The following is a 13,941-nucleotide window of genomic DNA, read 5'->3' as shown; positions in this document are numbered from 1 at the left end:
TGAGGCTCGGGGCCCCCTTTCAAACGCACGTGGTGTGGTTCTTGGCAGAATTCATTTCCTGTTGCTGTGTGACTGACGTGCCTGTTTTGCTGCTGCTGTCAGTCATGGACCCTCTCAGGTCTTAGAGGACCCCATCAGGACCTTTCTTGTAGCCCTATGGGGGTTGTTCACAGCATGACTGTTGGCTTCTTCAAGGCAGGAGGACATCTCTTAGACGCTCTTCCTTCAATGCCTCTTTTAAGGGCTCATTTGATTTGGTCAGACCCATCCAGGATAAATTCCTTTATGATCAACTTGTAGTCAACTTATTTGGGACCTTAATTACATCTGAAAAATCCCTGCACTTAATCACAGAGTATTATCCCATCATATTCATGGTCTCACCCACATTCAAGAGGAGGGGAATGCACGGTGTGTTCAGGGGGTGAGAATCTTGGGGCCATTTTGGATTTAGAATTCCCATCAGGTGGTAAATGAAGGCATGGCAGGAGGAGACAATCCTAGGAGAGGGTGTAGACCAGAAGGAGGCCCAGAATGTGTCCCTCAGTCACGGACCCAGGTTTGAAAGTGTTCTTCTCTCAATGTCCCAGGTATAGTCAAACCACTTAACGCTGCCTGGGAAGGAAGCAGATGCCTCAGGTCAGAGACATTTGTCATGACAACATCTTAAAGGCTGCAGGACCTAGGGATCCGAGGGAGATCTGTAACTAACTCAACATGCATGGCACTTTATGGTACCCCAGGTCAGTGTGTCAAACCCATCCTGTGTTGGGACTGATGGGGGACTTTTCTTCCGTGGCTTCCATGGAGTGAATTTGCTAACCATCTGCTTCTTCTAATTAAAGTAGATTTTAGAAAACATGGCATTAACTCTAGCTCTTGCACTCAAATTTTGGGGGAACCTTGGGCAAGTCTTTTTGGCTTTCCATCTATTCAGCTGGGACGTGGTGTTTGAATAAATTATATCTGAGGCTTCTTCAAGATCTGAAATTCTATCCTTTTATCACTTAACGGCCACTGTAGATCAGGAACAGTATGGCTTTCTTATGAATCATGGGTTAATAAGACATGGTTCCAGCCTTTCAGAAGCTCTTTCTCTGGTTGCTGTCCCCAGAATAAGTCAAGACCACTGACCTCTAAGTTCACCTCTTCACTCTGAGGACTAAGATGTTTTAATCCCACTGTGGATGACATGCTTATTTCTTTTACTTTTTTTCACCAATATAAATTAATAATAATAATACTAGAGGAAACTAGAAAAACAGAAACTAGCAAGAACCTTCTAGAACAAAGAGGTTATTTCATTTTTCCCCATCCTCATTTACATATATATTCTTTCTCATCATTGTAACTATAATCGACACACACTTTTGCACTTCGTTTTTTTACTTGACATTTTATCATGACCATATTTTTTCCATGACACTACCCATTTTTCATGATGCTGTGAACCTGAAGATAGTGTAGCATAATCTGTAACATTGACAAATTAGAATGAGCTTGAGTATCCAACAATAGGGGAATGGCTAAGTAAATTATGATGTATCAACTCGATGGAATATTATGCAACAAGATAATTGTGAAGAATGATTTTTTTAAGAAGGGCGGAATTTATAAACCATGATAATTACTTTCCAGGACAAACAGAACAATTTATTTAAAAAACATGTGGGTGAATCACCATACATTATATATGTATGTATTTGTTTATCCTTCTGTTTATCATTTATACCTTGTCTGTCCCCACAAGGAGTTTGAGGTAAGTACACTTGCTGGAGGTAGCCCAGTGTACTATGTTTAATTTCTGGTCTTTGGAGCCAAACTCAGGCAGTTATGAGTCTTGGCAGAATGACCTTGGGAAGGTCATTCTAACCTATTTGCTCCTGCTTTCCTCACTGTGTAATGGCATATGCATCGTTCCTTCCGCTAAGAATGAGTTTGAGGTTGAAAAGAAATAGTACAAGGAAAGCACCCCACGCAGTCCGTGGCAGGTGGTAAATGATGGGTAGATGGTAGCCTCAGGTCTGCCCACTTCACTTCATACACTAGGAGAATGTATCTCAGTAGCTAGGTCAGCTGAATGCAGAAGTGTTTAAATTGATTTGAAGTCTTGAAAAATGTTGTCCACCCCTCTTTTGCTATTCATTTAAACCATAGTGTGCCTGCTCTTGGGACCCCTGGAGGCATGAAAGTATTTCATCTTTACCTAGTGGAGTAAAAATAAAAGAGGATAAAGAAGAATCAAAACTAAAGATCCAGGTGGAAGGAGTCATAGACCATGAGAATGATCTCCTTGTATTCGGTCCTTGAATGATGTTTTGAGTAAAGGTTACTTTTCCTTCTTAGCATGGTTCATATCCCTATGTACATAGGAAGCATATTTGAGCTTGAGAAACAAATACTTATGTTTGGACTTCACCCCAAAGTTTGATTTAATAGATGCCTGGGCATCTCCAATATTTTATGGAAGCTCTCCAGGTGTAGCCCTCATTGAGAGCTTAGGGAACTACATCAAAGATGGGTAAGACTGGTGATCCTTGCCCTGAAGGTATTTTCAAGATTGCAGAGGTAGTAAGAAATAATGAGGATTACTAGATCAATCAAAATCTGTGGCTTCAGTCTCTCTTTAGCAAAATAGATTATACTTCTATGGTGTCCTTGGCTCTGCAACCTGTGATTCTAATTGCAAAGTAATTTTTTCTTGTTTTTGTTCTTTTAACAAAAGAAAGATGATGTAGTGTAAGCTATGTGCTAATGACTGAGGAGGTTTGGAGTGGTAGTCTTGAGATATAGGGTCCATATGTCAAGGATGGCTCTCCAGAGGAGCTAAACTGACACATAAAGGAAGGATGGTAAAGAACCGAAAACAAGGAGGAAAGCGGCTTCTCCAATCTCCAGAAGAGACCTACAACAGGCATCTCACCATTTAAGTCCACGGTGATTTCAGTTTACAAGATTCTTCCTGGAAGCCCGCTCAGTGGGCTCAGGAAGTACACAGATAAGTGAAGCACGGACTTCGCCCTTGCGGGTCTCAGTCTCGGTAGGTGGAGATAGTCCAGTAGACCATGACACTGGAGTGTGGAAAGCACTGTGATGGAGGAGGAGACGGTAGTGAGTTCCATGCTGGCATAGGGGAAGAGCACCTGATCAGCTTAGTGGAATCCTGATAGACACGCAGGCATGGGAAATTCCCAGGCTGAGTTTTGAGGAACAAGATGGTATTCTTGATTGAAAGAACGTAGAAGATTATCCCCGACAGAGGGAACTGGGAATTGAGTGAGATTGAGCAGAATGCCTGGCATACTATAGGCCCACAAAAGAATCCCTGTTGAAAAAGAAGGAAGGAAAGAAGGAAGGAAGGAAGGAAGGAAGGAAGGAAGGAAGGGAGGAAGGGAGGAAGAGAGGGAGGGAGGGAGGGAGGAAGGAAGGAAGAAAGGAAGGAAGGAGGGAAGGATGGGGGAGGGAGGACATGGAGAGGGAGGGATATGCCTGGTCCATTTCGTTGAAATATCAAGTTTGAGGAGAGAGAGAGAGCTAGAGGTGACACTGGCTATGTGACTTGGACTTCATCGGGATGACAATGAGAAGCCATCACAGGATTTCAACAAAGGAGTGATGTTTTCAGATTTGTGTGGTAGAAAGGTCACTCTAACCGGATGGGGGAGGTAAGAAGGGTGAGGGAGATCAGGTAGGAGACTGTTGGAATAGTTCAAGTGAAAAATGATACCATCTGGCCTAAGGCAAGGACAATGGGGATGGAGAGCATCTCCTTTATTGCAGGATGTAGTCGCAGGCCACACCCACCTACCTGTCTCATGTGGTCCAACCCCATCACCATGGCAACAGCCTCTTTAACATCCCTGGCCAGAGTGAGTGATAACAACTCTTACATCTGTTCTTGGAGGTCCTGCCTCTCTCTCTATTTTTTTCTCTTTCTTTTTTTTTTTTCTTTTTTTCCCCCTTTGATTGTATCTGATCCAACCTCACTGGGTAATTGAGTGTTTGAGAGTGAAAAATTATCTCAGCAGCTTGGCCCTTATCTTGACAGCGAAGCAGCACTTTTAATTTAATTTTGTTCAGAGACGCACGGGTAACAAATTTCACTAATCGCCCGGCTGTCGCCTTCCGCATGGTAACGAGCCGTTTGTTACCAGGCAGCCCAGCGTAAATACATGTGGAGGAGCAGGCGGGGGACAGAGACAGGGGCTGGGGAGGAAGGAAGGGACAGCTGCAATCAATATGAACTAGGCTGGGGCTCTGCCATCAGGTGTAGAATCAGAGATGGGAGGCCGGCTGTGTAACATGAAGAAAGGAGTTTAAGAGTTTGATTCACCAGAGCTTCTCCTATTCTCGCTCTGTCTCCTTCAATCTGGGTGCAACCTTGAGCAAGCAGCTGAACTATTTTGCATCTTGGGTCTCCAATCTATAAAGTAGGAGTGTGAATACACTTGCCTATCTTGCTGGGTGGCAAGAATTAAGTGAGAAACTACACAGTAACTTAATATCACCCTTAAGCATTAGGCTGTGATATTTTCAGTGCTAGTGAAGACCTTAAAGGAAAAAGCCTGCCCCCCCCATTCAAAGTTTAAATTTCTTTTAGAACATTCACCCCAGACTATTGCCCATCTTTTTCTTGCATTCCTCCAGAGATGGGGAGCTCACTCACTGCTGAGGCAGCCAATAACTCTGGCTCTTAGAATTGTCTCGCTTATGTGGGTGTGAAATGTGCATTGGTCAAGGTTTCTATGCCGGTTTAGCCCCTGCCCTGTCTTCTGGACACCAGCAAAAAGTAAATTTGCAACCTTTTTCTAAGGGACCCCTGGCCCCTCAAATTTAGATATGGGAATATTGTTTCTCCTCACACACAGGTCTTCTTAGATCCAGCTAAAAATGCACAGAGGAAATCAGTGCTAGAAAAAAAGAAAAAGCCCGTATACGTCATGCGGCACAACTTTGCATTTTACATATGGGGAAACTGAGGCCCAGAGGGAGGAAAAGAAATTTTAAAATACTTGTTATTTATTGGTTTGTTTGTAAAATAGCTGTTATTTATTGAGCATCCATTACAGGTCAAGCACTTTGCCTGCATTATCTCAGTTTTTAAAAATTTTTTTAGCATTTATTTATTTTTGAAAGACAGAGACAGAGCATGAGTGGGGGAGTGGCAGAGAGAGGGGGAGACACAGAATCCGAAGCAGGCTCCAGGCTCTGACCTGTCAGCGCAGAGCCCGACGTGGGGCTCGAACCCACAAACCATGAGATCGTGGCCTGAGCTGAAGTCGGATGCTTAACCAACTGAGCCACAGGCACCCCCATTATCTCATTTAATCCTTACACTACAAGGTCTTATCCTGGTTTTATAAATGGGGAAACTGAGGCACAAAGAGGGAAAGCAGCTTGCCCATGTCACAGTTGTAGGGAGGATTAGAGGTTAGAGATTGAAGCTCCTGTCTTACTCCAAGGTCTGCAGGCTTGTCTGCTGCAGTTTTTGCCTCAGATCACACAGCAACTCCAGTAGATGGGGAACTAGAAATGAGGTTCCCTGACTGGTCATACAGCCACTCTGGAAGCAGGTGCAGCCCAGAGATTCCTATGTAAATGGCGGTATAGATCCCCATCCTCTCTGTGGTACCTGGACCTGAAAGCAAGGGAGACTGTGACAGAAAAAGAGAGCCAGCCTGTCCCTCCCTCTCCCCTGGGCCCCCTCCCCTCGCCTCTCCTACCACTGCCAGACTCCAGTCGATGGATCCTTGGTTCTGGATTTATGAGTCTTCTTGGTGTCTTTCTTTCCATCTGAGAGGGCTTGACTCTTCCCTCTCTCAGCTAATTAAAAACCCCAGCCCGGGCCGCCAGCCTTGGATCACAGGCTGCTGGGCAGAGGCGTGCTGACTCTGCTCTGATAAATCACTCCCTGGGGCCAAGGGAGGCTGGAGCATTTGTCAGAGGGGCTGGGCCCATCCTGCACTCCCCGGGGAGACTTGGGGACTGCTACAAATGGACCATGTCCACCCCTCGTCACCCCCGAAGGGGCTTCATTAGCAAAAGGAAGGTGGGAAGCACCCAAAGCTGATGGGGTACAAGTGGCAGCAGAGTCACCTTCTGAAAGCATTTGTTAGATTGTGTCACTCCCTCATACTTCTTCAATGGCTCCCACTTGGCCTCTGTGATAAATTCTCCACTTCTGAATCCAACGTTGGGTGAGGTGGAGCATAGCGTTTGAAAGCACTGCCTTTGGAGATAGACCCTAGGGTAGATCCCGGCGTGACTGTTCACTTACCTGGGACATGTACTTAACCCCTCTGCGTTTCCTGTTCTTCATTCGTGAAGTGGAAACAAAACTGCATGTTGAGATCGAGGCATAGCTATAGTTACACACGCGCGTGTATGAGGGAGTATGTGTGCGTGCGTCAGTATTTACCATTCCCACTACTCTTACCTGCCGTCAGTATTAGCCAACCCTGCCTCTCAAGCCCTCACTTCTGTTCTCTCCCTTGTTCGGACCCCCTCCAACACACCCTGGGCATCTTCCCTCGCCGGTGTTTGCCAATGCTCTTGCATCAGCCTGGAGTGCCGTGTCAACCCAGCTGTGTCTCACGACACCTGACTCTCCTTCTAGATCTGGCTGGAATGAATATCGCCACCTTTCTGAAGCTTGCCCTGATCCCTCTGGTCATAATGGCACCACGGCATGATACCTGTATGTCATTTGTTGTCAAGTCCTTATTGCTTTAAATTTTTTTTTAATGTTTATTTATTTTTGAGAGAGAGAGAGAGAGAGAGAGAGAGAACGCGAGGGGGAGGGGCAGAGAGAGAGGGAGACTCAGAACCTGAAGCAAGTTCCAGGCTCTGAGCAGGGGCTCAAATTCACGAACTGTGAGGTCATGACCTGAGCTGAAGTCAGATGCTTAACCAACTGAGCCACCCAGGCGCCCCAAACCCTTGTCTCTTTTAAAACCCTGGTTGGTTCTGTGTCTCTGCTCCCCTTGCACACACCTGCATCACTCGTGCCTGAAATCGTGGTCGATGCAGTAGACATGCAGTCAGTGTTGCCAACCGGAATAAGAATCCCTAATAAGCCCACTTCTTGTATTGTTAAAGTCTTCCCCACCCCCCGTAGATGGGAATGCTTTAATGTTCATTCGTCCAACTATATTCTTGACAGCTGAGGGCGGTGATAATAATGGCCATCACCCGGCCTTGTGCGAATGGCAGGAACAGTTGCCCTTTGGTGATGAGTGACTTCCCCAGGCCACAGAGCTAACCAGTTCCACAGGCTGGAGACCCTCTCCTCTGACTTTCATTTAGTCTTTCATCCACCAGGGCAGGCTTTGTTCTAGCCTCCCCTGGTGAAGTCTGGAAGGATCTCCAGTTTTGAATTACTCTTGCCTTCTCTATTTTGTGGAGGTGTTTGGTGGAGAATAGTTCTGCTCGGTGTCGCCACCCCCCGCCGGGGTCCGTGGCTGCCGTTACCCAAGAGCGCCCCCCAGTGGCCGTAGACGTAATTTGTCACTCGCCAGAGAGCAAGCGTGGTTTCTCCAATCACGCATTCACCAGCCAGGCTTTCACCAGTCAGCCCCTGAGTGTGTAAGATGTGTGTAAGAGGTAAGATGGGTCAAACTGAGTTCCTGGCCCTGGGAGACCTAAGTCTCCTCAGAGAGGGAGGGTGACATTAAAACAGAGATTTAAAGTCCAGCGTGATAAACAACATGATGGGGGGTACTGGGGTGTCATGGAAACACAGAGGCGAGGCTGGAGGGTGGGCGGCAGGCAGAGGGGAGAGGAGAAGTTCCTGAAGGAGAGGAGGTCTCAAAGGAGCAGGTGAAGTGAATCCAGCCGCATCCAGAGTAGAGCAGAGCAAAGGGAGGGTAGAGAGGAAGGCGCCCCCTGAGGCAGGGAAGCTGGGCTGGGGGCCCAGGGCGAGGTCAGCCAGGTAGTGTCACAGAGGCCGGGGACCCACACACAGCCACGCAGGGGATGTGCTCAAGCATCGTCATCAGAGGGCGACGGAGCAGCTGTCACACCCCTTCTGTTGGAACTTTGCCCGCACTGTCATCTTTGGCTTTCCGCATTTCCTCACCTCTTCTCTGCCCCCGTCTTCATCCTCCCCAGCTCTTCTCCTTTGTAGATGTCTCTTGTTCCGTTTCCATCTCTCTATCTCTCCTTCCTCTCATTTTCCATCTCTTAAGTCTTAACTCTGTGTTGCCATCCCTGCAAAACCCCCTTGGTCCATACCTCTATCTTTGAAAATATTTGCTTTTGAGAGAGAGAGTGGAGGGAGGGGCAGAGAGCGAGATAGAGCGAGAGAGAGAGAGAGAGAGAGAGAGAGAATGCCAAGCAGGCTCCACACTGACAGCACAGAGCCCCCATGTGGGGCTCGAACTCATGAACCATGATATCATGACCCGAGCCGAAATCAAGAGTCGGTGGCTTAACTGACTGAGCTACCCAGGCACCCCCATATACACCTCTGTTTTCACTTTGGATACTAACCCTCCATATGCTACAGAGAACTGGATCAGAAGTCAGAATTCCTGGCCCTGCTGTTACCTTGCTGATGGGGTGGTGAAGCTGTTTAACTTCTCTGTACCCTAGTTTCATCCATTGTTGTTGTTGTTGTTTTAAGTTGGACTGTATCTGTGTTACCATACTGCACGACTCCAGGATCCACCCTTGGACGCCAGCCCCTAGACCCACGAGAGGCAGGCCCCGGGACTGTGCAACCAGGGTCCTGAGCTAGATGAACTCTGAGCACCCGTTCATGTTGATGCCTTTCCCCTTCTGCTCTCCCTGTCTCGTATCCCCCCATCCGAACTCTCCTGGGTCTCCTCTCTCTGTCTCTTCTCGTTTCTAACTCGTGCCAGACTGCAAGATGTCTGCATGCAAAGGGAAGTGCTTCCAAATGGAGAGAGTGATCTGTAATTGAAAGACGATGGTTTGGGCAGAAGGCATTTGTTTTCATACTGCTGGCATTACGATTCACAGTGTCTCAAACCAGCTGAGACTCGGGAGACTGTATTACATGCGGATTTAGAGGCCTCCCAAGGAGCCTGAAGACTGAACAAGATAAATTCAGGGATGTGTGCTATTCTGGGGACGCTTCATTTTTGGAAACAATAGAAAATTTTTTTTTTATTACTCCAGCAGATGGATTCGGGGAATCTTGATGTGGTGGTTGGGAGCCCTGGGATTCTGTACAGTGTGTTGTTGAAGAGCATGGATTTCACTGTCCTAAGTTCAAATCTTGCCATGGCCCTTTTTGCCTATGCCACTCCGAACAATTAACTTCTCTGGGATTCAAGGTCGTAATCTGTAAAACAGGGATGATGATACGTTCAAAAGGGGTTGTCGCTCAGATTACTTGCATTAACTTAATCTTTTATCTTCATTTTCAAGGTAAGGGCTCTGAAGTTCAGAAGGATGAAGTTCCTTGCCAGCAAGTGGTAGAGGCAGGGCATATGCTTAAGTGTGTTTGACCCCAAAGCTGGCACTTACATCTTTGACATTATACTGCCTCGTGTCTGGGCCTGAAAATCTCTAAGTTTATGTTTTCACAGCCTTCAAGTTAGGGGGTGGGGGAGGTTAAGGCTCCCAATACCCACAGAGATGCAGTGGGTATGGGTTTCGATAATTGGAAAGGAAGGAAGAGAACAAGGATTAAGTCATTCATTTGTGCTCACACTAACTCGACTAACATTTCCTAAACGCTTGTATGGGCATGATGGCTTTTGAGCCCAGCACTGACTAAGATGTGCCCTGTGTTCTAGACAAACCCAGAATCTGGTAGAGGAAAGGGACTGGTAACTAAAATAATGAATTACAGACACTCAGAGGAACGTTATGGGTGTATATACTGGGGGAGACCAAGGAAGGTGGGACCAGTTCTAGATGGAGGCTAAGTCAGGAAGGCTTCCACACAGGCTGGTAGCAATATTACAACTGGATCTTAAGAGAAAAGTAGGCACTCACCATATGGAAGAGGTAAGGAAATGACATTCCAGGTGGAGGCAGATACCAGTCTCCTGAGGCTGCCGTAACAAATTACCTCAGAGTTGGTGGCTTACAGCAACAAAAACTTTTTCTTCCCTAGTTTTGGAGGCCACGAGTCTGAACGCAAGGTGTTGGCCAAATGCATTTCTTCTGGAAGCTCTGACAGAGAATCTGTCCCATGCCTCAGTCCCATCTTCTGGTGGCTGCCGGCCGCCTTGTGGCCACATCACTCCAATCTCTGCCTCTGTCTTCATATGGCCTTCCCCTCTTAAGGTCTCATGTCTCCCTTTGTCTTTCTCTTTTAAGGATCCGAGTCATTGGATCTAGGGCCTATCCTAAATCCAGGATGATCTCATCTTGAGATCCTGAACTTAAATACATCTGCAAAGACCCTTTTCCCAAATAAGATTGCATTGCGAGATGGACAGATCTTTTGGGGGCTACAGCTCAACCACTTGCAAGCAGGAAGCAGAGAAAAGGTTCATAGATGTTAGAAATCAGCCAGTTGGGGTTCTCTGTCAATGACAGGAGGCTCTTTGGAGTGTGGAGCTTGGATTCTTGCCGGGTGATGCTTTTCTGTAGACCTCAGTTTCCCCATTTGAAACAGCAGGGCTCAACTGAGATGATATTTAACATCTTTTCAATGTTGATATTTCTGGGGCCTTGGGACTCAGGCAAAGACTCTTTTGCCCAGTAGATCCCAAAATAGCAATCTGGACAGGAGCTGGACCACAGCAGCTTGGAGGAAACACCGGCCGTCCCAGTGGCCCTGGCTGGACTGTGATAACAGCTCTCTAACACTGCTGTTAATCTTTAATTGGTATTTGATTTGATTTAACATGATCTTCTGCTTGTAAAACACCTTGAGATGTTTCTGCGTTGTGAGCGCATCCTGGAGACGCCAGTTTATTGTATTAACAAGTCTCGGCCTGAACATAAAGGGAGATAATTAGAAACAGCAAAGTCCCTTGACACGCTCAGGGCAGCCAAAAAGCTCTCGGGAAAACAATCCTCTCGGCTGCTTTCATGTATCCTAAAGAGAAAGCTGTTGGAGCAGCCCCAGTGGATAGAAGAGCTTGTTAGGGTCACTTGGCACACTGTTTATAGCTCTCAGCTAACATTGCCTTTATCTAGCTTTTGTGGCCCTGTGGCTCGTAGCACCCACCCCTAGTAAGTTTTGCTACAACTCTTAGCTGTACAACCTAGGAGCCCACTGGAATTTGTTTGTAACATCTTTTGGCATGTAGAGTATGCTTTCTCATAAAAACAAACATAGGCAAGGGCAAAGTTCCTAGGCTGGCTCAGAAAAGTTGACTTACCTCCTAATGGATCAGCAGTATCACAGTACTATCAAGGTGCCCAGGTGAGCCCCTACATGGTTCCTTAACCTGAAGAAGTGTACCTTAAAGGTGACAAGGTTATAAACTGTAGTTGTTTCTAAGAATACTACTAGTTAGCACTTTACAATGCGATATATTTGAATTGGGATTATACCTGACAATATCAAGTGTATAACAGAGATCTGCGTAAACTAATGTGGTTGTATTCTAAGGCTATTCTGTAAAAATTGTACTTACTCTAGAGTGCCCTTAAAGTAAGAGAATGGAACAGAGTGTGTTAGCTTCTGATGCTGCACCGAGCATTCTGTGTAATCTCTACTCTGCTGTGCCTGAGTTATGGCAATAGTGAAAGTCATGGTTTGGAGTCATCGCTAGCCCCTCAAAAGGTTTTCTGGATCCATAGTCTTCCTGCCTCTTGATAGGATTATGAATAAGGATTATGTTTCCAGTCTTATATACAAGCCCAATTAACCTGTTATAAATAAGAAATATGAATAGTATTGCATTCACTACACATAAATATCCTTTATGAAGTTAATTTTAAAGAAATACATGTTCTGTATTTCTGTGGTGTGCTAGAAGAGCCGGGTGACATGCATGTATGTGTGCATGCCTGCATGTGCACACACACACACACACACACACACACACACACACACACACCCCTTCACCATTGCTCAGAAAGCATCAGCATCCATGGGCACCCAAGGGCATGGCTTGGAACTTGAACAGAGATTCCGCTGAATGTATAGCTTATCTCTATGTGGTTTTAAAACAACCTTTCTCTGATTCTCCATCTTCAGGAACAATGGTTAATAATTCTAGAGGGAAAAAAAGTTTAAAAATCAGATTTCTGGGAAGTACCTCCTGGGATTCTTGTTCTTATGTAGAGCCCAGAGCACTGTATTTTTAATAAGCTCCATAAAGGATTATGAGCCAGGGAACAAGCAAAGCTATGTGTGCTCAATGAGATGGAAGTGCTGTTGAAAGAGAGCTCTCTTTTATTGTATTTTATTTTATTTTTAAGTAGGCTTCATGCCCAGCCCAGAGCTGAACGCGGAGCTCAGCATGGGGCTTGAACTCACAACTCTGAGATCAAGACCTGAGCTAAGATCAAGAGCTGGACACTCAACCGACCGAGCTGCCCCAGCGCCCCAAGAGAACTCCCTTTTAGGTGCTAGGTGTAGTTGAGTGGTTTAAGCGTGGCTATCTAGTGAGAGTGGTAGCCTTGTTCTTATCCAAGAAGAGAAGTCACTCTCATGGTGACTGGATCAGGCAATGGACAGGGAGGATGACACCTTGATCAATCCATGGGCATGGAGAGGTGGGCAGGCTGGGCCACTCAGGCGCCTCACCACAGGGCCAACCGTGCTGGAGTTGGCCACAAATGGAGTCAGGCTTCTTGCTGTGCAGAGTTCAGTGTGCTGCACGAGAGAGGGCTCATCCTTGGAACCCAAACCCGGCTTAAGGTCCTGGCTCCACCACTTATCAACTGCATGGCCTTGGACAAGTGACACAGAATATCTGGGCCCCTTGTCTTGGTCTGTGGAAATACTGATAGTGCAGTAATGAGGTTTAGGAAAATAACGTGGGTGAAGAAACTCTTGTACTGAGTGGCACACAGTACATTCCCAAATGTCTCCTCCCCTCCTCTCTTCCTTCCTCCTTCTCTCCTTACACAGGGACGAGAAAATCTTCTGAGGACTGAATTAGGAGCCTCTTGTCCCTCTTCATTCTCCCACTGAAAGTTCAAGGATGACAGTATTTATTTCCTTGTTCAGAGAATGTAAACAAGCCACAGCCTGGACCGGCATTAATAATTTATACAACAAATCACATAATGTGCATTTGGAATCCACGATTTACAGCCTCCCACTAACTTCAGGATTTACCCACTTGACTTCCTCCCGTGTGTCAAGGGCTCAAGCTGGACACTTAAGATGCATTTAAATTATCTGTGTGCAAAGACACCACCTAGAAACAGAAAGGCAACCTCTCCCTGATGAGCCTATGTAAATGTTTGGAATAATAAAACTAAACTACACATCAGCAAAGCTGATGGGGGTGGGTAGGAGGATATGTTTCCATTAAAAAAAAGAAGAAGAGATTGAACGGAAATTGGGCTGAATTTGAGTAAGCAAGAATGAATGCTTAGTAAAGGGAGGATGTAGTGAAGGAAAGAAGCAAGCGTGAAAATGGGCTGTTCTGATCCCACACTGCCACACAGTCAGGTTCTCTGTGGACTCCAGTCGGCTGCGTGGTGAGCTACAGTGACCCTGGGTTTTGATGACCTTTTTTTTTTTTTTTTTTTTTTTTTTTCTTTTCCATTTTTTTTTTTTTTTTGCATGGCACACATACTTTTTTTTGAAAAAATTTAAACATTTATTCATTTTTGAGAGACAGAGTGTGAGTGGAGGAGAAGCAGAGACAGAGGCAGACACAATCCGAAGCAGGCTTCAGGCTCTGAGCTGTCAGCACAGACCCAGATGCAGGGCTTGAACTCATGGACCCTGAGATCATGACCTGAGCCAAAGTCGGATGCTTAACTGACTGAGTCACCTAGGAGCCACTCACAAAGTTTTTTTGTTTTTTTGTTTTGTTTTTTTTAACAAAT

At 46.0% G+C, this 13,941-nt stretch overlaps 1 protein-coding gene across 5 annotated transcripts in view; it reads left to right on the top strand.

Moving 5' to 3' along the window:
* The window catches only part of ASTN2 (astrotactin 2), an 882,793-nt gene that overhangs the window by 321,926 nt on the left and 546,926 nt on the right, over positions 1-13,941 (top strand). The gene's annotated exons all lie outside the window — the stretch shown is intronic.

The sequence above is a fragment of the Herpailurus yagouaroundi genome, unplaced genomic scaffold, assembly GCF_014898765.1.
Source record: "Herpailurus yagouaroundi ecotype Mexico unplaced genomic scaffold, PumYag 160, whole genome shotgun sequence".
Classification (NCBI taxonomy): Eukaryota; Metazoa; Chordata; class Mammalia; order Carnivora; family Felidae; genus Herpailurus; species Herpailurus yagouaroundi.
The sequence above is the reverse complement of the archived record's forward strand: the minus strand, read 5'-3'. Positions and strand labels throughout refer to the sequence as shown.